This window comes from Pinus tabuliformis, chromosome 8, assembly GCF_031772625.1.
Source record: "Pinus tabuliformis cultivar Carrire ecotype Pingquan chromosome 8, CPIR1, whole genome shotgun sequence".
In the NCBI taxonomy this organism is placed as follows: domain Eukaryota; kingdom Viridiplantae; phylum Streptophyta; class Pinopsida; order Pinales; family Pinaceae; genus Pinus; species Pinus tabuliformis.
In genome coordinates, this window is record NC_142294.1 from 262,083,853 (window position 1) to 262,107,884 (window position 24,032).

At 34.2% G+C, this 24,032-nt stretch overlaps 1 pseudogene; it reads left to right on the top strand.

Moving 5' to 3' along the window:
• Positions 1-22,844: 22,844 nt before the first annotated feature.
• On the top strand, positions 22,845-23,606 carry LOC149235153 (RING-H2 finger protein ATL78-like; annotated as a pseudogene).
• The last annotated feature ends 426 nt before the right edge of the window (positions 23,607-24,032 follow it).

Below are 24,032 nucleotides of genomic sequence, written 5' to 3' on the forward strand. Positions count from 1 at the left end.
TATTTTACATATTATTTTTTTAATTATTTTTTTAAATGAAGATATTTACTTATTTTTATTAAAATGAATAAAATTTGTAATTTTCAAATTTTAAATCTCAACTTTATAAATTGCTTTTCAAAATTCAATACATAATCTTCAACACAAGACTTATTACTTTGCAATTATTCTTTTAACTATTTTAAAATTTAAAGATAAAATGTTCCAAAATCTAGTGACCACTTGACATTCTTTATATAATATTTCACCTTTTTGAGATCTTATGTGGTCATCACAATTGTTAGAAAGATGCCAAAATGATGAATTAGTTGGGATCACACAAAAATATTGGAAATCGTAAAAAAAGAACAAATATTCTAGGACAATCAAGATTTAGCAAAAAATTAATTAAAGAGTTTTTCAAAAACTTACAACAACATAAATAAAGGGTCTTTCAAAAACTTACAACAAGACCAATAGTAATTCTTAGTAGTACTTCTTAAAGACAAGAGACAAAAATGTCAGTAAAAGGCCTTCCAAAAACTTACAACAACACCAATAGTACTTGACAAAAATGTAAGCAAAAGGCCTTTAAAAACTTACAACAAGACCAACGAAACTTGTGAAACAAAGGACAAAAGTATAGTAATTCTTAAGTAGTACTTCTTAAAGACGAGAAAAAAAAAGTAAGTAAAAGGCCTTTCAAAAGATTACAAGAAGACCAATAGTAGTAGACAAAAATGTAAGCAAAAGGCCTTTCAAAAACTTACAACAAGACCAACAAAACTTGTGAAACAAAGGAAAAAAGTAGTTTGCATGATTTCAAGGTTGTGAGAAGTTTCATAAGGATTACTTTTGTAGAGTTGCACAATGTTTACAAATTTTTCAAATGTTATTTTTTCACAAGTCAATATTGTTATGAAATTATTATTATTATTTTTATTTATAGGCTAAATCATTTTTGAAATAACTTAAAATTCATTTTGTCTTAGTAAGAATAACTTCCCCTATTAATTAAATTTTGCATAAAAGATAGGTATTAAGCAGCAATGTTGCATATTACACTCTTTTTGTTTTGAAAATATCCCGTATAAAATATTGATCTTACCATGTAAAATAAAAATAAAAATTACCCAAATACAAATATTTAATTCAAAAGAAATAAAAGTGTAACCATTCAATATTAAAGTGTGAATATCAAAATTATAAAAATTGAAATGTACACATCACATTTGAAAAAATATAATATTTGAATAATATAAAGGTAATATTATTTTTTGATATTATTTTGTTAATATACATTTATTGTAATATTGATGAGATATCATTATAGCTATTGTTTTTTACTTTTGCATTGAGTGAGAGCGATATATTATAGTTTGAGTTGGAATGGGGTAAAATATTTGTAAGACATTCTCACCTTTATATTAGGGTGGAGATTGGGAGAGATATATTACAAAGTGTTTTGCATAATATCTTATTTCACTTTTATCTTTTCCATGATATTTTTTATATCTTTAGTTTAGGTGAGGCATCCTGACTCACGAGGAATTTGGTCCCCCGAGGTTCATGGTTAAAATCCTCTTTGGGTGAACAATGTAAACTTATGTAATATGTATTGTCTTACTAGCCTAATAGAAAAATATATATCTTCCTTTATCCTCACTTTTGTATTATGCTTTGTATTATATCTCATTCCATCTCTATGTTTTGCACAACACTCCCATCCACTCTCCTTATCACCATCATGTTCATATTATGAGGCTGGGGTTATGGGGAGACAATATGTAAAATATACATACCCTAATAATATGGGGGTGTGGGATGTGAGAGTGGACATAATGCAAAACATATTATGTTTTTTAGTGTATCCCCCCATCCACAGTCACATCTCCATATTATAAATATGTGTTTTGCATTATAATATGTTTAATACCTTTATGGCTCCAAAAGTTTTAATGGGGTCATCAAGAACATATTCTTGTAGGAATGTGTGCATGTTCTTGGGTGTCCATGTTCAATAAAGCCCTAATTAGCAACCATACCAACTCAACATCGCTCAAGAATGTGCATGTGTTCTTAGAATGTGCATGCATTCTTAAGAACACACACATGTTCTTAGAATGTGTATGCATTCTTAAGAATGTGCACCCAGTCTTGTCGTGACCACTACTTTATTCATCCTTGGCCCAATTTTTAACTATTTTTGGATTGTGCAATGCATTTTTAGGATTGGTTGGGAAAATTTCTTGATTCTTTGTTTACATTGAGTGCCAAGTGACTTACCATACATCATTTAAAGAATATAGATCATAGGGCCTTCACTATGGGAGCAATACCATACCATGTACATTCATATTGGCGGATATATATTGAGGAGAAGATGAAATATAATATTGAACTTATAATAAGGGGTAAAGGGTTTTTATATTGGCAGCTATAAAAAATGGAGCTCAAAGCTAATGAAAAAATATAAAGGGGTATAAAAAATGTTAATGAAAAATGGATACCAAGGGATTTTCTAAATTGGGAAGGTGCATTTGGTGTGTATTGACAAGGTGTTGAATAATGTGATTTTTAGAGGTATTTTCCAATATATAGTTAAATAAAGGGTATTGTTTAGTATGCCATGAATACATGTGATATGTTAGACGTTCATTGAGTGAATCTTCCATGCTCTAGGTAACCATTTTAATATAATTATATAATTTTATTTAAATACCTAAATAATACTCTAAACACAATTATCATATACAATTCTAGGAAAATTGTTTACCATGGAACCTAGTCAGAACCAAAACACAAAATAAAAATTTAAAATACAAAATTATAAACTAAAACTTAAATTAAAAAAAATGTAAGATAAAAATTAAAAAATAAAAGTTAAATATTAATTTTAAAATATTATAAATTAAATAATAAAATTTTAATAAATTTTGATTAAAAAATATCAAAACAAATTAAGAAAAACCAGAAGGACTATTCATGGGGGGCGATCTCAAGCATTTCCCATATCACCTCTTTTATTACCAAGTAGGTAGCAACAACTACAAATCGTAAACACGAGTTTTGTGGCGATTGCAAAGTAGGTTGTTGGGCAGAGGACAACGGTAAACATCCCCCTCCCCGAGATAACATCTCTCTCTCTCTCTCTCTCTCTCTCTCTCTCTATATATATATATATATATATATATATATATATATATATATATATATATATATATCTATCTATCTATCTATATATATATATATATATATTATATATATATATATATATATTATATATATATATATATATATATATATCCGTATATAATAGAGCTTAATTTTTTTTATGTTAATAGGTTTTTTTTTCTTTTTTCGCCAAATTAAATCTATATATATATATATATATATATATATATATATATATATATATATATGTCATGAGGGTTTAAATGAGTCCCCATTATTAAAGAATTGTTGAGAGGCCACATGTTCAATTCTCTCAATAGTCTTTGGGTCAGGCTTTGTGATTGAGACAACATGATTCCATGGATGTGACGGTCACCAATCTCTAGAGTCTTTGAACCACATAGAATAAATAAATAAATTACAATTATTTGTTTTGTTATTGTTTTTATATAATTTGTTTTAATTATTGTTTTTTTTTAATTTATGGGACTCTTCTTTGGAGTTTGTTTTAAAAATCATTTTTATTTTTGCTTTTTAGTAATATTTTATTGATTTATTTTTAAATTTTTTGTTTTTTTTGGGAAAAGATGTTTTTTTTAAGCTTTAATTTATTAATTAATTTAGTTTAACGACTGATTGGATATATTATTTTGAGTATTTTGGTTTTCCGTGTGCTTTACTCGTAGACTTTGTGTGTATTTTTTGACTACTTCACTGCAACTAGCAATACCATCGCTCATCCATCCCTTCGAAAATGAAAGTAACTCACTTTGGGGACCAAAGTCTTTGGGATCTTGTCGCCTTCGGATGTGAGAGAATTTATAGTGTGGGATTTTCTATGGGCACCTCATGGAAATTACCTACCGACTATCATCTCTTCCTTTACCTGCTCGCCCTTTACCTACCCAATATCCTCTACACCTACAGTTGACATAATATTTAAGAATAAAAAATTCCTTCTTTTCTATGCTTTGCTCCTTCTACAACAATTTCCTAGGTTTTTATTATACTTGTCTAATCATTGTCCCTAACTAAATCACTAAAGAGTGAATGGTTTGTGAGGCCACTATGCCTGGACACACTTCAAGTTTTGATACGATTGAAGCTCCTTCACAGCAAAATGAATATTCTGTGTGCCTTCTTTTTCATTGTAGGAGATTGTTGGAAGATAGGATGATATTGCAATCATTTGATCCCATCGGCCCGCCACCAGAGCATCCAAAGGGATTAAGGGAGGTTCCCTATATAGTTAAAACAAAGTACATATTAATCATAACTATCAACATGATGTGTCATTGAAGGGAGGTGATGAAGAAGATGGTCGATGCCCTATAAAGAAGAATAAAGATCCATAATGAAGAAGTTTTGGTTCATGACGTGATGCAGAAGGAAGGATCCCTACAAGCAACGAATAGTATCTCCACCAAAGAAAATTTTTGTTGGTAACTTAAACACTATCAATTATTGATGATTGAAATAATAATAATTATATAATTCTTTACTAATAGAATTATGGTAAGGAATTCGGCTTCTAATTAAAGATGGATGCCATTTGTGAATGCCTAATAGCTTGATTCCCTTTCCCAGGATAATATTATGACAATGAACCCATATAATTGATGTTTGATGCCCACAACTAATAAAATTATGCCAAGGGAGCTTGGGTATATTCCATTTATAAGAATTAGTAGATCCTCCCTAGTTGAGAGGGAGAGATAGATGCATCATTCTTTTCTTAAGGTTATCAACAAAGAATGAAAGATTGGGTAAGCATCTAAGATTGATTCTAATACTCTTCGAAGATGAGGTAGGGAATCCAATAGATAAGAGTAGTCAAAGAGGAAATTCCATGAGGATTTATTAATCCAAGATAGGAATGTTCCTAGAAGGACATACCTTGTGAACACTTGGATGGGGTATGCACCTTGAGAGACAATGATGATGGTATCTATAAGTCATTGTCTCCCCAAAATTGTGTTGTATTATTGTGGAGAGATAGAGTTGTTAGTAAAGGATTTTCTATATGACAACGGTAGTTGGTATGATGAGATGCACTAATATAAGTTGAATAAATAACTTGTAAGGTGGCTTACCAATCGAACACTTTGTATGAGAATTCTTAAGTATGAGAATGTACAAGTACCTTGTATGGATTATGAATACCTCCCTAGTCCATAGGAAGTGTTGAAATGTGTAACTAGTTTCTGTCTTCATAATGCCTAATGTAATAATGATTTTATGTATTTGATGAAAAGAGAAAAACAAATTTTATTTTTATTATTTTGTACATTGGGTTGCATGCTCAAGTCAATTTTATTTGTGGTTCAAGCAACCATTAATTTCTTCTAGGGATTTTTCATAAATATGAGTCAATTTAGTCATTGCAATATACGAAATACCCCATTGGGATCCTTGTATTATATAAAATATATGTATTTAAGACATAAAATAGGTCGAAGATCCTCCAAGACCAAGTGGACCTACATAGTGACAAGTCGGCCTCATGAACAGCTATTCGACCACCATGAAGAAGCCTATATATAAATATCTCGACCTCATTTTTAGGAGGGATAAATCAAGTTCGATGGAGGAAGAGAAAAAAATCTAAAAGTAGAAAAAAATAAGGATAAAACATAAAAGAGAAGACTAAAGATTCTAGGACTGAATTTGGGCTATTATCTTCCACATGTGCGAAGAGAATTAGGGAATCATCTTGCTGCAGGAAAGACCAAATTGAAGCCATCACAAGGAGTCAAAGTTCGGGAGAAAAATCATAAAAATGGAAGCTGAATTACCAAGGAAGAAGAAGCACTTTGAGTGAAGACCTGATTTACCATCTTCAACCCACATGTGTGAGCTAGGGTTTCTGAAGTAGAGGCTGAAGTTGCAGTCAAAGAGTTGCAGGTCTAAAATTCCATTCAAAGAAGTAGTTGCAACCATTATAAAACAAGATTAACTTGATTTGACTTTGGGAGAAGCAAGTTCATCAAATAAGAAATTGACTAAGTCTTTGAGGGGTCTTTGTTAAAGGTCTCAGGTCTAGGAATTTGTCATCTGAGAATTTTATAAGAAGAGAAGAATTCTTGTGGGTTTTCCTCTCAAGAGGAGTGATTTTGGCCCTAGATAGTAACCTACATTTTTTTCCCTCTTGTCTCTTTTATCTCCATAGTCTAGTAGTTGTTTGATGACAAGAACGAAAAAATAATAAGAAGCTAATATCAAGTACATCAAGTTAAGTAAAATAACATCAAAAGTAGTTATCAAAGTAAGAGAAATCACTTAATCTAGCTTCCCCTAGATTTATCAACTCCACTTTAACTAGATATTATAGGAATCCATTTTTTCATTAAATTTGTTTATACCGCTTCATATTTTTCATTAACTTTGAGAATCATTTTTTGTACACAACATATAAAAACCCTTTACCCTCTAGTGTATTATCAATATATTATGTCATTTTCCCCTCAATATATATCCCCCACTATGAATGCACGTGGTATGGTATTTATCCCTCAGTGAAGCCCCCATTGGTAAGAAGACTATCAGTGGGAAAGAAGCGAGAAATATTTTCTTTAGACAAGTCTAGGTGAACATTGGGATACTAAGGAGCATTGTCTCAAACAAGGACACAAGATTTATTAGTGCATTTTAGACTACATTGTCGGAGAATATGGACATGAAGTTGAAGAAATATACAACATTCCATCCATAAATAGATGGACAGACATAAGTAGTCAATAGGGATTTTGTGCAAATACTCAGGGGATACAAATAGAAGCATCTGAAGACCTTGAATGAAAATATTGTATATATACAACACTCTTACAACAAAGTAGTCCACACTTCTCTAGGAAAGTCCCCATCTGAAAAGTTTTTTGGATATTTTTGTTGCTCACCTTTGGAGATTGCATATAGGCATAAAAGAGAAGTGAGGGAAGATATTACAAAAGATTCCTTCAGGGCTAAAAGATTTATAGAGAAGATTAGGAAAATACATATACAATTACAAGAGACCTTGTTGAAGTCACAAGAGAAATAAGGCGAAGAATGATTAGCTTAGAACGAAGAATCATTCATGTTGGGAGACAGAGTATGGATACAGTTGAACAAGGAGAGGCTATAGTAATAACGCCTATCGAGTCAGTTTACCACCATATATGCACATTTACTTAGTTGTGAATGTAGAGAATATGAGACTTTATGAGCCTTCGATGCCAGATTAAGAAGAGGAAAATGATCTGAAATTAAAAACTTGAAGGTTTATTGAAAACGTTTACAAGAAAGTTTATGCCTTGTGGGAAATGTATCAAGTTTAAAAAGCGAATAAACTTACTATTTTTAGTTAAGTTTTGCAGAAATAAAAGAGAGAAAAATAGACCATGAACAACATCACACAACAAAAAATTGATGACATAGTTCACCCCTCATGGGCTACGTGTCTAGGTCCAACTTCCAATGTTGAAAATTTCTATTATATGTTCAAAATTTAAAATACATGAACATAAAATCCTCAAATCACAAAAATAATTCTTCCATTGTGTCCAAAACACCCAAAAACCCCTGTGTAGCCTCTTCTTGGGCTCAAAAAGGCTGAAAAATGACCAAGTTAGGCCTCTTTCTCCATTTCCCTACCATTTTTCCTACAAAATGAAAAAAAGGATAACCAGACAACGACTCCATTCTTTTGGAAAATCATTGAGCGATAGGTTGGTGTGGGAATGAAAGAAATCCCACTGAAAAGGGTGCAAATTATCGCCAGTTCAAATGCACCAGTGAGGCCTTAAGCACCTATTTTTAAGCCTTGTGGTCTATCATGTGGTAGACATGTGATAAGGGATGTGCACCACATGCCAACCCTCCTCTCAACGACGGACCATTTGTTCTGTGGGAATTTGAGGATTGGGGGTTGGGGCTTATCTGCTCATCCCCACTGCAATAATCCATCGACAGTTCCATTAGGTTGAACGTGACCCGAGGCCAAGGCTAGCTACCCAATCCCATCATTTTTGTGGTTGGGTCATGTGGAGTTGTGTAACCAAGGTATGGGACCATGTGCCCCACCCCTCCCAACAACCATAAAATAATTAAAATTTAAATATTAATTCACTCCATAGTTATAATGAGCAACATATTTGGTTTAGTTGTTCGACCATGTGTTAGTTTGCCAGAGGTCTAGGGATCAAACCCTATTGAGGTCATTCAGCCCCTTTACAAAAAACTTTCCAACAGGCATAAACCACTGGTGGCCTTCCATTAGGCCATGTGGTGGCCTGCGATTAGCCAAAATCAGAACACACTAACCAATCAAATCTCGCCAACTCAGCCTGCATGACCCTACCACATGTCATCATGGGATTGTATCATCTGATGTCGTACCCTTCATATTCACCTACTGACATCAGTTCCACATCACCTATACGTCCTGTCCACTCAACAACCCACTCAACCTTGCAAGTTGAATTTTTAGTTATTTTCCAAAAAATTGAAAATGTGATAACTTTCACATATTGTGTTAGATTTAGCCAATTCAAGCTTTGTTGGAATCAAAACAATGAGATTTATGATTTGGTACATCTTTCGAGTAATCTTGATCAATTTTATTTTGATCCCTTAGATCATTCCTCCCCGCTTGAAGCTTTTGGACCACCAAAATTTTGTTTTTAGTCAGCAAGTAAGTGAGAGTAAAGCTCCCTCACTTTCTCGATCTCAATCCACCTTGATTTACATGGATTGGTACCTTTGAGACCCACTCAAAGATACTCCACATTGCCTCTGTGTGAAGTCTTGGTTCTCTTTTCAAGAATTATATCTTCTTGCAACTCATCTAAATACTTATGAGAAAAATATTAAATAGATGGAATCTGTAAATTCTCTTCATGATCATCAATCATTGGAGGCTCATACAATTGCAAGTTTTCACATTAACAACATAATAAATTTGCATGTAAGGTGGAAAATCTAATTAGAAAGCATTGTTACCAATATTCTCCAAAATTTTGAAAGGATCATATCTGATTGGATTGAGCCTTTTATCTTCACCTTGAAGTCTTCCCTTGCTGATATACAACCAAAATTGATCTCCCACTTGGAAATCATGATCAAATTAATGCCTTTCATTCCTTGCTTTGTAATTTTCTTTGCTTTTCTCCAGCTTCTCTTGTACTCTTTGATGCACTAGCTAAATTTGTTCAATGAAATTCTTGGCTTTTCCCACATCATTATGTCCATCTACTACAATACCTTTACCAAAGATGAAATCAAAAGGACACTTTGGAAAATAACCCAAACAAGCTTAAAATGGAGATACTTGCATAAATGAGTTCTTGGCACAATTGTAGGCATGATGGATGTAATTCAAATTCCTTTCCCAAAGTTTAGGATGCTTACCACAATATGCATGAAGGAGATGGAATATTGTTACGTTTACCACTTTTGTTTGGACATCAATTTGTGCATGAAGTGTTGTGCTCTTCTTCAGGTTTGTGTCCATGAATACCCATAAACTTGACCAAAATTTTCCGACAAATAAAGAATCTCGATTAGAGATAATTGAGGTGGGAAATCCAAAGTGAACCCATAAAATTTGGAAGAACATCATTGCAATTTTTTCAGTTGTAACCTATATCTTACATGGCATCAACACACATGTTTTTCTAAAATGATCAACAACAAGATATAGATAATCATGAACTTTCTTTAATATTGGTAATCCTCCTATAAAATTAATAGAAATACTTTCCCAAGGATGAGAAGGAATAGGAAGTGGAGTGTACAAACCCAATTTCTTATTGCTAGGTTTGCTAGTAGAACATATGGAACATCCTCTTATGTATCTTGAAACACTTTCATCCATGTGAGGTGAATAAAAATACCTCTGAATTTGTGCAATTTTTTCCCTACACCAAAGTGACCAACTATAAGAGAAGTGTGGGTTTCCCTTATGATATTGACTTTTTCACCCTATGGAGCACATAACTTGCCAAGATGATACAAAAATTTGTTATGAACATGCTAATCAAATTCTTCAACATGATTTCCTTAAATAAAAGTTTCATAAACATCTTTACAATAGTCATCTTGAACATACTATTCAATATAAATTTCATGCAATATTGAGTTATTCTTAAGAATGACAGATGCATTAACAATAGGTCTTGACAACATATTAAAAAATTTGTTTTATATACCTTTCTTGTACCTTATTACCAATTGAAATTTTTGCAGGAACCCCATCCACTTGAAATGTCGAGCTTGTTGTCGCTTGGTTTACAATTGTCAATATTTCAAAGGTTAATCATAAATATGAATAATCATTTCATTACACATCAAATAGTGCTTCCATTTCTTCACGCTTTGTAGCAAAGCATACAAATATTTATCATAAGTTGGAGATTTAATTACTATATTGTTAAATGTTTCAAAATGATAACAAATAGGCTTACCATGATGCATCAAACTCCTCAATGGCATAATCACTTGCATTGGTTTGAATATTCAATGGTTGCTTAAGATCTGGAAGTGCTAGATCTAGTGTTGAACTGATTTTCTCTTTCAATGTATAAAAAGATTTTTGTTGCTTGCCTCCCCACCGAAAGACATATTTCACATTGGTTAAATCATGTAATGGTGTTACAATGAGTGAGAAGTTAGCTATAAATTTTCTCCAATATTTTGATTCTCCCAAAAATCTCCTAACATTTGTTACATTGTTGGGTTTATGCCAATTCACAATGACTTCAACTTTTGAAGGGGTCAATCTTCAATTCACCTGGGACTCCTACAATATGACCTAAATAAACCAAAGAAGTTTTCCCAAATTCACACTTAGACATATTCAAATACAATTTCTCTTTCTTTAAGATATCTAAAAATTGTTTCACATACTTGACATGCTCTTCACGAGTCTTAATGAAAATTAGAATATCATCTAAGTAGATGAATGGCCTCAACACATCATTCATAACTCTCATGAATGTTGTAGGTGAATTGAAAATCCAAAATCACACAACTAACCATTCAAACAAACCTTGTTTTGTCTTGAAAGAAGTCTTTCAAATATCACCTTCAACAATCCTTATCTGGTGATAAACGCTTCTCAAATCCAGCTTAGTGAAATAAACAACATCCTTTAACTCATCTAGAAAATCATCAATGCGAGGAAGAGGATAATGATTCTTTATCGTGATCTTTTTCAAAGCTCTAAAATCAACACACATGTGACATGTACCATCCTTCTTTGGAACCAAGATGATAAGAGACCCACAAGGAGATGTGCTAGGCTCGATGACCCCTTTGTCAAGCATCTCTTGAATTTTCTACTTTATTTTTTCATTATCTAAAACTGACATTTGTACATGCCAATGTTTGGAAGAGGTGCATCTTGCTGCAATTGAATCTCCTGTTGGATTCCTCTTTTAAGAGACAACCCTTCAGGTTCCTGAAACATCTTGTCAAAAGTGTTAACAAATTCAACCAAATCATTCTTGAGTTTTCAATCACATCCTTGGAAAGCTTCAGATTCAGTAGTATCTCTAGGTTCGATCATCAACAATACAAAATTCTTACTAGCATTTACAAGTATTTTCATTTGACCAACACTTACATGAGATAAGTGCATATTCTTATGATTTTCTCTAACAATATACACAATTCAATCCTTAAAAATATGATATTTGTTCTCATGATGATAGAAGATGGCTTTCCGGTCAGAAGAATATGGACTCCCTAAAAAAATTCCGCAAATGTAAAGGGGCACAACATCAAGCTCTACCTCATCAATAAAGTTTGTAGTGATGGTGAATTTGAGTTTATAGTTTCTTGTCACTTGCAATTTTTCATTTTCACATACCCAACCCAAAGGGTAAGGTCTAGTATGAAGTATAGTTTCTAAGTTTAGTTTCTTGACAATAGCTTCAGAAATAAGGTTGACTTGGGATCCACTATCAAACAATGTATCAACTTTTGTAAGTTTTGTAATGTACCTGATATGGAAAAGCTCAATTATTTCTTTATCATTTTGAGAATCAATAGGATTACTAGAATAACTAGTACTTGCAATAGAATCTTTAACATTTATTCCCATGGCTGTGATTTTGGTTTCAACACCAGAATCATCCTAGATCTTGTTGAGTGGTTGCAATAGTATTTTGTTTCCCCTTGTTGTTAGCCTTCCTTAGTTTCATTTCTGGATGTAGTTTCCAACAATGGTCTTCATCATGGCCTTCTTTTGGACAATGTTTACACGTAAATTTCTCTCCCTCTTTCTTGACTATAACATTATTTTTTCCTTTGCCTTTAAACTTCCACTTTGCTTTGTCTCCAGACTTGGATGAATTCTTACTAGTTTCTTGAGGAACATTCTTTCCTGTGACTTCTACATGAGTTTCCTGAACACATACTTCATCTAGATTGGTGGGAGTAAACATAAGAATTTTATGCGTCAAATAACTATGTAATCCACCTATGTATTGAAGGAAAGTGTATTTTGAAGAAAAAAAAACACCCAATGTTAAAGATCTTATTCTAAATTCTTGTGGGTAGCTTTGAACACTCTGACCTTTAGCTTGTGTAAACTTTTGTCAATCCATAATTTCTTTTTTCATGTAAGCTATTGCATAAAATTGCCTTCGTAATGAAACTAAAAAATCATTCCAAGAAGATACAATTTTACCACTTTTCTTCCAATCTTCTTGAGTTCTAGCCGCCCACTAGATGAGATCTACACTTTCCAAATGAAGAGAAGGAAGTGGGATCTTGGTCACATCATCCTTAATCCTTTGAATCCTGCAATAGACTTCAATTTGACGAACCCAATTATATAACATTTCAACATTTACTTCTCCTTTGTACATAGGCAATTCAAACTTGACATCGAGCTTAAGCAAAGGAGACTTAACATGTCCATTTAGATATATTTGAGGAGTATTCTCAGGTGAGGAAGGAGATGAGGATGAATGTGAATATAGAGGTGAAGGAGGTGGTGGAGGTGGAGGATTTCTCCCATCACTAGCATTACCTTTTGGATGATTTGAACTCTTTCCTTGCAACATTATTCTTTTCTCTTCATATAACAATTTCACCATCTCAGATGTATGATAGAAATCCTTTTTGAAAGCAATGTCATCCTCAGACATTGTCTCATGACCTTCTTCATGTTCCATGAATGGTGGAGTTTAAAGAGTTTGTCACCTCCTTTAACCAATTTAAGAGTTTTATTCTTCAATAACTCATATTATTATCAATTTTAACCTCGTAAGCATAAAGAAAACACTTGCAAACACAGTCAAACCTTCAAAACAACCATGCTTTGAAACCAAACTGATCTGAAATAAGAAAACTTGAAGGTTTCTAAAAAATTTGCAAGCAAGTTTATGTCTTGTGGACAATGGGAAAATGCACATAGACTTAGTGTTTTTAGTTTAGATTTTTGAAAAAAATAAGAAAAATAGACAACGAACAACATTACACAACAAAACTTTGATGACAAAGTTCACCCCTCCTAGTCTACTTATTCAGGTTCAACTTCCAATGTTGGCCATTTCTATTATATGCTCAAAATGTAAATTACATCCAGATACAATGCTCAAATAAAAAAAAGAATGTTGCCATTGTGTCCACAACACCTAAAAAACCTTGTGTAGGCTCTTCATGGGATAAAAAAGGGTAAAAAATGATCAAGTTAGGCCTCTTTCTCCATTTCCCTGCTACATGTTCTAAAAAATGACAAAACTACTAATCATTCTTTTGGTAAACCATTGAGTGACAAATTGGCGCGGGAATGAAGGAAATCAGATCGAAAAGGGTGCAAATTTTCGTTAGTTTAAACACACCAATGAGGCCTTAAGTGCCTATTTTGAAGCCCTGCAATCGGTCATGCGGTAGACATGTGGTTAGGGTTGGGTTTCATGTGCTAGCGCTCCTCTCAACGGGCCCATCGTTCGTTCCATGGGACCGTTGGGACCGAGGGCTAAGGCTTATTTTCCTGCCCCCTCTGTAATACTCCACCGACGGTTCTGGTAGGTTGAATGTGACCTGATGTTAGAGCTACCTGTTTAGTCAATTTAGTATGTCCTAAATTGATACATTAATTATCAATCCGGGAGTCGTAAACTGATGAAGTGTGGCGCACTATATGTGCAAGGCAACCTCTTTCTTACTTTTTATCAATTTTATCTTGTTTTTTTGGGGTTTTATCTTGGTTTGTCTCCTAATGCAAATGGAAATCCTATTCCTAAGTTTTAAGAATTCTTTAGAAGGCAAGTTTGGGTATAGATTTTAAGGCAATTATGTCCTTTATGATGACTTCCAGAACTTAACACTTCAGAGGATCTCAAAACATTCTAGTTATGAAATTAATACTTGAACAAAAATGTAAATGTGCAACTAAACAAGAATGTAAATGTGCAGCTATTTGAATAAAACAAATGATGTACTACTGATCATGAAATCTCTATCTCTGCAGCTCATCTAAATACATAAATAAAAGTTAAGCTATTGCACTCAAACAAATCAAAAACTGCAAACTAATAAAAGTAAAACCAGTTCACTTCATTTATAGTCCAATAGCTCGCCAACTAGCTTTTTGGGGTTAAGCCATGGCTCTGGAGATAATGTCAATAACATGAGGAATTGATATCTAAATTATCTACTTGCAAATAAAAATAAAATCAAGTCTCTTCACTTATAGTCTGATAGCTCGCCAAGTAGCTTTTCCGGGTTAAGCCATGGCTCTGGAGATAACGTCAATAACATGAAGAATCAAATCACTTCACTCAAAATCCGATAGCTCGCCAAGTAGCTTTTCGGGGTTAAGCCATGGCTTTGGAGATAACGTTAAATGACATGAAGAATTTGATATTTAAACTAACTGTCAACAACAAATGAATAAGACTGAAATCAAAGCATAACTTAAATTGAAATCTAAGAAAAACAAAGTCAGCAGAGAGGACAATCTCATGTCAATATTTACTGCAAAAATTGTATGAAAATGCCCGGGCCTATCCTAACCTGAAACACACTGATCAGTGTTAGCACAAATATACAATGCTTGGAAAATCATGTACAGGAATGAAACATTAACACTATAACTGAAATGTGAAATATACACAAGTGCACAGACTACGAAATATCTACAATGGAAATAAAACAACAGCACATGAAAACTTTACAGAAATAAAAGAACGAAACCTTAGCCAGCAGGGGCCCTCTGCACGGCCTTGGTTAACACGCTGTCAAATCGAGATTATGCTCACACAGTCATATAAAACAGAGTCTTCTTATATTGCAAAACAGAGGAAGGATCCTCTCGTTACAACAGCAAGACCAGTGTCACGGCACAGTACATAAACTTAACAGCAAGATTACATCAACAAAAACTAGCTAGCTACATGCATTTGCAAACGTGTTATTTATAAGGGAAATTACATAACTATTTTTCCTATGGAACTCCTTCAGCAGAAGACATGTAAAAAGACAGCATCCGTGAGCTTAGCGTGTTGGTTGCCATGATCATTCAATCTACCAAAAGGTGGCTGTTGGATTTGCGTCGTGGAGGCAGTCTACAGCTGTCAAAATGAATCCACAGATCTAGGAACGGTCTCGGACCCTTTTACGTGTTGAAACAGAGACCTGTTTGTCGTAGGACTCCTCGTTTGACCACCGTTTGACCATGGCTTTCCTCTATGAATCTGGCTAAACCAATAGGACCTGGTCCATGTCCAGATCATTCCTGACCTGCCCACGTGCCTTGTTTTGCTTGCTGACACCTGCAACCTAGAGATTAACAAAAACAACTGCGGAATCTCAAGTCAGCTGCGAAAAGTGGCTGCATTCCGTAGCTGATGAGCAAAATCTAAGTCAAATAGCAAACACAAAAACATAGTTAGAAAACCACTTAAATGTACTCTCAGAATCAATATGTAATGATTTTTGATAGCTTGTGAGGCACTGGTGAGGGGAAAAAGTCTAGAAAAGTGTGTAGAAGAGATGTAGTTTGAGATCTCAACACTACCTGCCTAACCCCTTTGCCTTCGTGCAAGGGTAGTGTGGAGACGTGTAAGTAGGGGTTGAGGCCATGTGCCTTGACCCTCCTCCCAACCATAAAACAATTAAAATTTAAATACTAGTTCGTTCAAGAGTTATAAAGAGAAACATGTTTGGTTCAATGGTTTCGTCGTTGATCAGTGCACTAGAGGTCTAGGGGTTGAACCCCTCTGAGGTCGTTCGACCACTTTATATAATTTTGGCAAACATGCCTAAGCCATGTGGCAGCCTCCCATTGGGTCATGTGGTGGCCTACGATTGGCTAAAACCAAAACACACCAACTAATCAAATCTCACCAACCCAACTTGTACAACACCGCCATGTGTTATCACAAGATTGGCCCATGTGACACTGTACCACTCACAATCACCTGCTTATGCCAACACCACATCACTTGTACATCCTACCCAGTCAGTAACCCAGTGAACCTTGCAAGTTTACTTTTTAACTGTTTTAAAAAAATTCAAAACATGATAAATTTCACATACGGTGTGAGATTGAGGCAATTCAAACATCGTTGGAATCATAATGATGGGATTTACGATTTGGTACTAGTTTTGAGCAATTTCAAGAAATTTGATTTTTGAGCATATTTTTTATCCACTTGATCAAACAATTCCTACCTTTTATGGAGGATTTGGTACTAGATGCTCAGGTAGACTTGATAGAATATACAATTTTCTAGATGAGTTCCAAAACTACAAGATAGGGGAAATATGACCTTTGGTAGATTGGGTTGAAAGGAAAACTTCCCAGCAAAGCTAAATGGTATACCCAAAGGATGTTGGAGGAAAACTTTCCTCACCATGTTCAGTGGAAGCCTTTGGGGATCAAAATCTTGAAAAAATGGGGAAGTGTGATCCAAATTGGATAATTATATTGTTTGTCATCCACCTCTATGCTTCCAGAGTGGAAACAGTTGAGGAATAAACTTTTAAGACCATTTAGTAGTGGGACCCATTTTAGCAAATTGGGGTTTGAAACCTTCTAGGAGAATTTTGAGGCATCAAACGACTTTTTATTGGGGTATAAATTTTCCGCATGAGAGAAACAACTTTTATTCGTATTTTACACAAAATTACCTTTCCAACAATGCAAAGATCACTTCAATCAATGTCTGTATGAGAAACTTAAACCATTCAAAAGTTGACCTTCATATTTTCACCATCATAATTAGAGAAGATGCCACGTTGACCCCCATTTTTCATGGAAAAGGGTATAGCCATGTGATTATGATGTTGAAGACTCTAGAAGAGTCTATATTGTAACTTAGGTTAAGAGTTGAGGTAGGCAAACCTAACCACTAGTAGGTTATCAAGTTGTATTATAACATAATCACTAGGAGGAAAATGGGTTTCATTCTTTCAAGTGCATTTGTTCCATAGCTGAGCAAAATAGCCGAGAGGGAGGAGATAGAGCACACAAGGAGGATTAATAGACTATTGTAGCTCACATGACATAGGCCGTTTTTATTTGTACTTGTAGACATTTTCTATTCAGAGAAAGATAGTAGAGTAGCCCCACCTTGAAGCTTAGTTTTTCTCTCTAAAAGGTTTCCTATGCCATATCTCGTGTGAAATGTGTGTATGAGCTTTTATTTCAGTTCTCTCTATTTTCTGCAAAATTTTAATTCACATGCATATGCTATTAACAATAATCTATAGATATATGAATCTAAAGAAAAATAAAATTATAATAATGTAAATTTTAGATTTTAAAATATATTTTATCGAATCTATTGTGACAAAATATCTAATCAAATATCCACGACATATTATAGATCAATATATATTCTAATTAAAAAAAAGTTACAATAAAAAAGTAACTTACTTTCAAATTATTAATTCACTTAATAATTAAATTTAATAAATAGTTTTAACAACAAAAAGAAATAACCAAAAAAACAATTCTCCATTTAGGACTACCTTTAGTTTATTTTGAAAATAATCCCGTATGCAAGATCTGATATTACAAATTAAAATTAAAATCAAAATTAAAATTACCCACAATGCGAATATTTAATTCAAAAGTAATCATTAGATTCCCAAAATTCGAAAGTGATCATTAGATTCCCAAACATAAACAACGAATTCCCGAAATGTCAAAAAGGGGTTTCCAAAATGTCCAAGAAGTGTAAACATTCAGTATTAAAGTGTGAATATCACAACTAAATTGTGCGCATCAGATTTGAAAATGTTTAACATTGGATGCTAACAAAGGTCATATTATTTTTTGATACTATTAATGTTAACATACATTTATTATGATATTCCTGATCAAAAAAAATAAAAATGTATTCGATACCATTATTGGTATTCTTTTATATAATATATAATTTAATTTTTAACTTTCACATTGAGCGAGAGTGATATATTATAGTTGAAGTGTTGAATTTGGAATGGTGTCACATCCCTAAACATTAATATTGTAAAAAAAGTTACAATGAAAATAGTAAATTTAAATTTCGTATTTTTGCGCAATATATTTAATATAAATCAATACGCTTGTCGTATATGTATTGATGTGTATTGATGTTTTTATGTCGAGTACATATATTGAGATATATTTATATTTACTTAATAGTTTTTGTTGTACTTATCGTAATAACCCTATGTCTAAGTATAAGATTATTAACTGTAATTTTTAATATCATGGACTTGGCTACCCGTGAGTTGGCGCGAGCAGTGTTCTGGGTTTTTCTGTTTCCTTTACAACTGCTGGCATCCCTCGGGAATATCTCTTAATCGACGATCCTCCAAAACATGAGTTCATCCAACGGCAATGTGTGAATCCTTATCTTTTTTGTTAGTTGCTTTGTGGAGTGTTTTCGACATTTGCTTTCTGTCTGGAAAAGTGTTCTAGCTCCGAACCACGGCTCTAGGTCTCACACAAGTTCGACCTCATTTCTTTGCAATACTGAAATTTGTTTTCCAATACACTTTTGTGTATCTGCCATGATTATGTGTTTTATTTTTTAAGTATCATATATCTATAATTATTGTTTCGTTGTTGTATTGATAAGTTGCTCCTGTGGCTTGCTAGGTTTCACTGGAGGTTTCTTACTGCTCGAGTATGGTTGTTTGAGAGCAAGACTTCCTCCCTGAATATGGTCTGAGGGTTGTAGACTTATTCCTCTTCTAGCCTCAGGGTAATGTGGAAAATGTGTTATGGAATCTCTTGGTTAATGGTTTATCGGACCATCTTGTTATGTTGCTCTTAGATTGAATTAGGTTTATTTATGTTAGGGCGTACTTTTTTTGACTCTGTCTAAGAGGCCCTTGAGGCTATATCCTCTTAAGTTTAGGTCATGGAGCCTCCATGCCTGTTATTTCAGGTTCTAGGTACGCGGCTAAAAATGTTTTTTGTAATTTTCCAATGTAAACAGTTCCCAAACTGATATGATATCGATTATGAATTGTAAATCTTATATTTGGAAATTCCCTTCTAGTTTAAGAGCTCTGTTGTAAAGATTTCTGTGTCTGGAATGTTTAATAACTATCTGGTTTTCGTATAAGGAAGAGGACGGTTTGTCTACTTTTGCACAGTTATATATATAGATTCGTTACAGAGATACAAAATTCCTAGTATACAGGCTCTCTCCTCTTTATTCTCTTCTGGGAAGGCATTAACCAACTTTTCCTATTATATTTGCTTCAGTTTGGTTTAAATGTTTGTTCCTGTCATTTTAGTTTTATTCTCCGTAAGTAGAATATGGGGATTCGACCTGCCTCCCTCCATTGACTGTACTTGCTTGGTTTCAGTCTTTAATACTTCTTCGCAACAATATATTGCTCATTTGGGGCTAGAATTTCTAGGTTTGGTTTTCCCTAATTTTTAGTTGACAAACTTGTTATTTGCACATGTGATAGATTCATTCTTAATGCAATTTTCGATTTTTTTTCTAATTCAAATATTTTAAAAGACATGTTTGGATTCCGAATTCAATCTATCATTCAATTCTTGAATTCCCCTAGCAACAAAGTGTTAAAGTTTGGAATAACCTAGTATTGTTCATTCTATAATAGTTTGTCTGTTAGTATTTTTACACAATACTTTCCAGAGTTGTAATTCCTCTCCTTGAAGAGTTCCTAGACAGTTCCAGAACAATTCTTGTCTTTTTTTAAGTGTCTACTTTCTTAAGGATTTTCCTGTGTTGTAACCATAGAAGAAAGTTTTTTTCCTAAAGAACTATGCTTTCCTAATTAATAGAACATACATAGTTTTTCTTTATGTCCTTAAAATTATGCTAGTGAGCATTTGGCCTTTACTAAACCGGTTCATTTAACCCTTTTCCAAAGAGTATACATATTTTTGTTCCAACAGTACAATTAATCAAACAACGTACATATTTCTATTTCAACAGTACAATTAACCTTCAGGAATTTATAAATACTTATCTAATTTTGCTAATTAATTACTTTTGACTATTTGAATCAAAATCGACTATATGCTGTCGAATTACCTCCCAACCTTGAGACCCGCTTCCAAGCATGAGTCTTCCCTCGAGCTGTTACTCACATGCAGTAAGACTAATATTCCTTTTTATCACAACTATCTGGTCTTAGCCAAAATTAGCGTATAAACCTCATTTGACATCTCAGCACAGAAACATTTGTGTCATTCCTTTTCTTTTCTTGTCTCAGTTACACATACCCTCTTTGTCTCTTCCTTGAGAATAAATATTCAAGGAAGTAGTTAGGGATAGGTAACCACCTACCATAACTACCTGACATGTGAGAGTTACATGTTTGTCATCAAAACAGTTGCCTCATGCACAACTTAGTCAAAATAATAAACAAATAAACTTAAATAGTAATATTCAGTTTATTTAACTGTAGTAATTAAATGTTTACAATTAAGCTGGAAATCACATCTCCCCCCTAAGATTAAACATCGTCTCAATGTTTCTCTGCCGCAAATAGATTTGGACAAGTCTTCCTCATAACTTGTTCATCCTCCGAGGTGGCCTCCTGTGGCCCAAAGTACTGCCATTGCACTTTAACTTGGATGATAATTCGTCTCCACGTCATTACTTCTCTCTGATCGAGTATAACTAGGGGTTCGACCGAGAACTCGCCTTCTGGTTCAACCTATAGAATATAAAGAAATTTAGTTAGTTCTTTTCCTTTGGTAGTCCGTCTTGGCAATTATTTATAATACACTATGTCCTTTATTAAAGATCTAATTACCTGTGTATCTTTCCAATTGATTATATGTTTGGGATCGTATATATATATTTTTAACATAGAAACATGAAAAACATTGTGCACATGTATGTGGTTGGGAAAAGTACGCTGATAGGCCATTGGTCCGATTTGGCCAGGATTTGGAAGGGACCACAAAATCGGGGTGCTAATTTATCACACCCACCCCAATGCAAAGTACTATTCTTGGCTCGTAAATGAACGTAAACATGATCTCCGACTTGAAAGTCTCGAAAACATCTCTTTTGGTAAGCAAATTTTTTTTGCCGATCTTGTGTAGTCTTTATATTGGAGTGTACGTTTTTAACCATATCTTCCATCTCTTTTAACATGTCAGGGCTTAGCCTTAGTTTATCCTCTCGACTGCCCCAACTCGAGGGTGTCCTGCACTTACGTCTTTATAGCACTTCAAAGGGACTCATTTTGAAGGAGGTACGGTAACTGTTGTTGTAGGCAAATTCCACGAAATGTATATAATCCTCCCATTTAGAGGGCTACTGCATTACGTAAGTCTATAGAATATTTTCCACTATTTAATTCACCCGCTCAGTTTGCCCATCCGTTTGAGGGTGATAAGTAGTACTAAAGTGTAGTTGTGTGCCCAAACCTCCAAACAAGTCTTTCCAAAACGATGATGTAAATTTTACATCACAGTCGGAAATTATAACCCTTGGTATTCCGTCTAGTCTAAAGATAATTTGCAAGAATATATTAGCAATTTGAACGACCTTAAAAGTAGACTGTACTGGTATAAAGTGAGCAGACTTGCTCAGCTTGTCTACTACCACCTTTATTGAATCATTCTTCTTTTTAGACTTAGGTAGCTTCGTAATAAAATCGATGGAAATAGGTTCCCATTTCCATTCCAGAATAGGCAATGGGTGGAGTAATCCAGCCGGGTGTTGGTATTCTGCTTTCACTTGTTGACACTCTAAACAATGAGCCAAGGATTCAGCGACCTCTTGGATAAATATTTTGAGTATAGTGGTTTCCCATGAGCTTTCCGCTTAGACTAGGTATTTGTTGACTACGTCACAGTAACTAGCACTACCCTCGCCTCACCGATCACTTCAAAAATGAAAGTAACTCACTTCAGAGACCAGAGCCTTTGGGATCTCGTCGTCTTCGGAGGCGAGAGGATTTATAAGGCAATATTTTCTGTGGGTGTCTCCTCGTGGCCATTACCTATAGATTGTCATCTCTTTCTTTATCTAGCTGCCCTTTACCGACCCAATATCGTCTACAACTGCAGTTGACATAATATTTAAGAACTGAAAATTCCTGCTTTTCTATGCACTCCTCGTTCTACAACAATTTCCTAGGTTTTCATTATATTTTTCCAATCATAGTCCCCAACTGAATCACCAAAGAGTTAATGGTTTGCGAGGCCACTGTGCCTGGTCCAACTTCGAGGTTCGATATGATTGGAGTTCCTTTCTAGCAAAATGAAGATTATGCATTCCTTCTTTGTTCATGGCAGGGGATTATTAGAAGATAAGAAGATGTTGCAGTCATCCGCTCCCATCAGTGCACCAGTGGAGGGTCAAGAGGGATTAAGGGACATTCCATATGTAGTTACCATGAAGTACGTCCTAATCTTACCTATCATCATTTCGGCCTTCTTTTGATCCCTCCTACGCGCATTGGTTGTGAGTGCCCTCATCTACTGTAGACTGCTCTGTAGACGATGGCGAGTGGTGTCCAAGCCATCACTCCATGAGTATGTCAAAAAAACTCAGACTGCCATCAAGAAAATAGATATTAAAGCATTGTCGGTAACTAGGTACTACATGGACTTGCCCTTCGCAGGCAAGGATTGCCTTATTTTCTTGGCATAATTCACGGATGGAGAAAAGGTGAGGGCATTACCAGAATTCTCTTACATTTTCCATGTGGATTGCATAGACAGATGGATGCTTTCAAATACCTCTTGTCCTTCATGTCGACACTCTCTTCTTTGGATCTTGTTGAAGAAACCATTAGTCGAGCCCGTTGACAGGCCCTAGATGCATCTTAATAAGGGAATCGAGAGTATAGAAGCAAATCATGTTGTTCAGTGTTTCCATATTTTGGGTGGTGGGTCGACATTGGTAGCTTCTTAACATCTCGATTCCATTGAATGAAGCCAAATGGGAACAATTGATGTGGTTGCAGAGAGCAGAAAACCATTATTGGAAATATTATACGAGTTTTTGAGGGGCCATTAAGCGATTGGATGTAGAATTGAAACTAAATAAACCTGGAGGCACAAAACTGTTCTATGTGATTGGACAAGATCTAAATGTAGTCTATGTAAATGTAAAATTTTCGTTAATGGTAAGCGTGAAGAGCTTAAACTATGTACCATTTCAGATAAATGTCAAAACTATTTTTCAAAACCACATTTTTTTTAATTTGGGTAAATTTAGTGAGTGAATCTTTGAACACCCCCATTAAAGAGGAGAAATAATTAAAATGAATGAATCAGGCTATGATGACGGTTCTATACCTTAACTTATGAATGGCGACCAGATGTGTTAATTTTCTTCTTAAGATTCCAACTTCCACTCATAGTAGTAATACCGGTTTTCCCGTTAGAAAACGAATATAACCGTTATCGAAACTCTAATACACGGAAACAGGGATGCAATTTG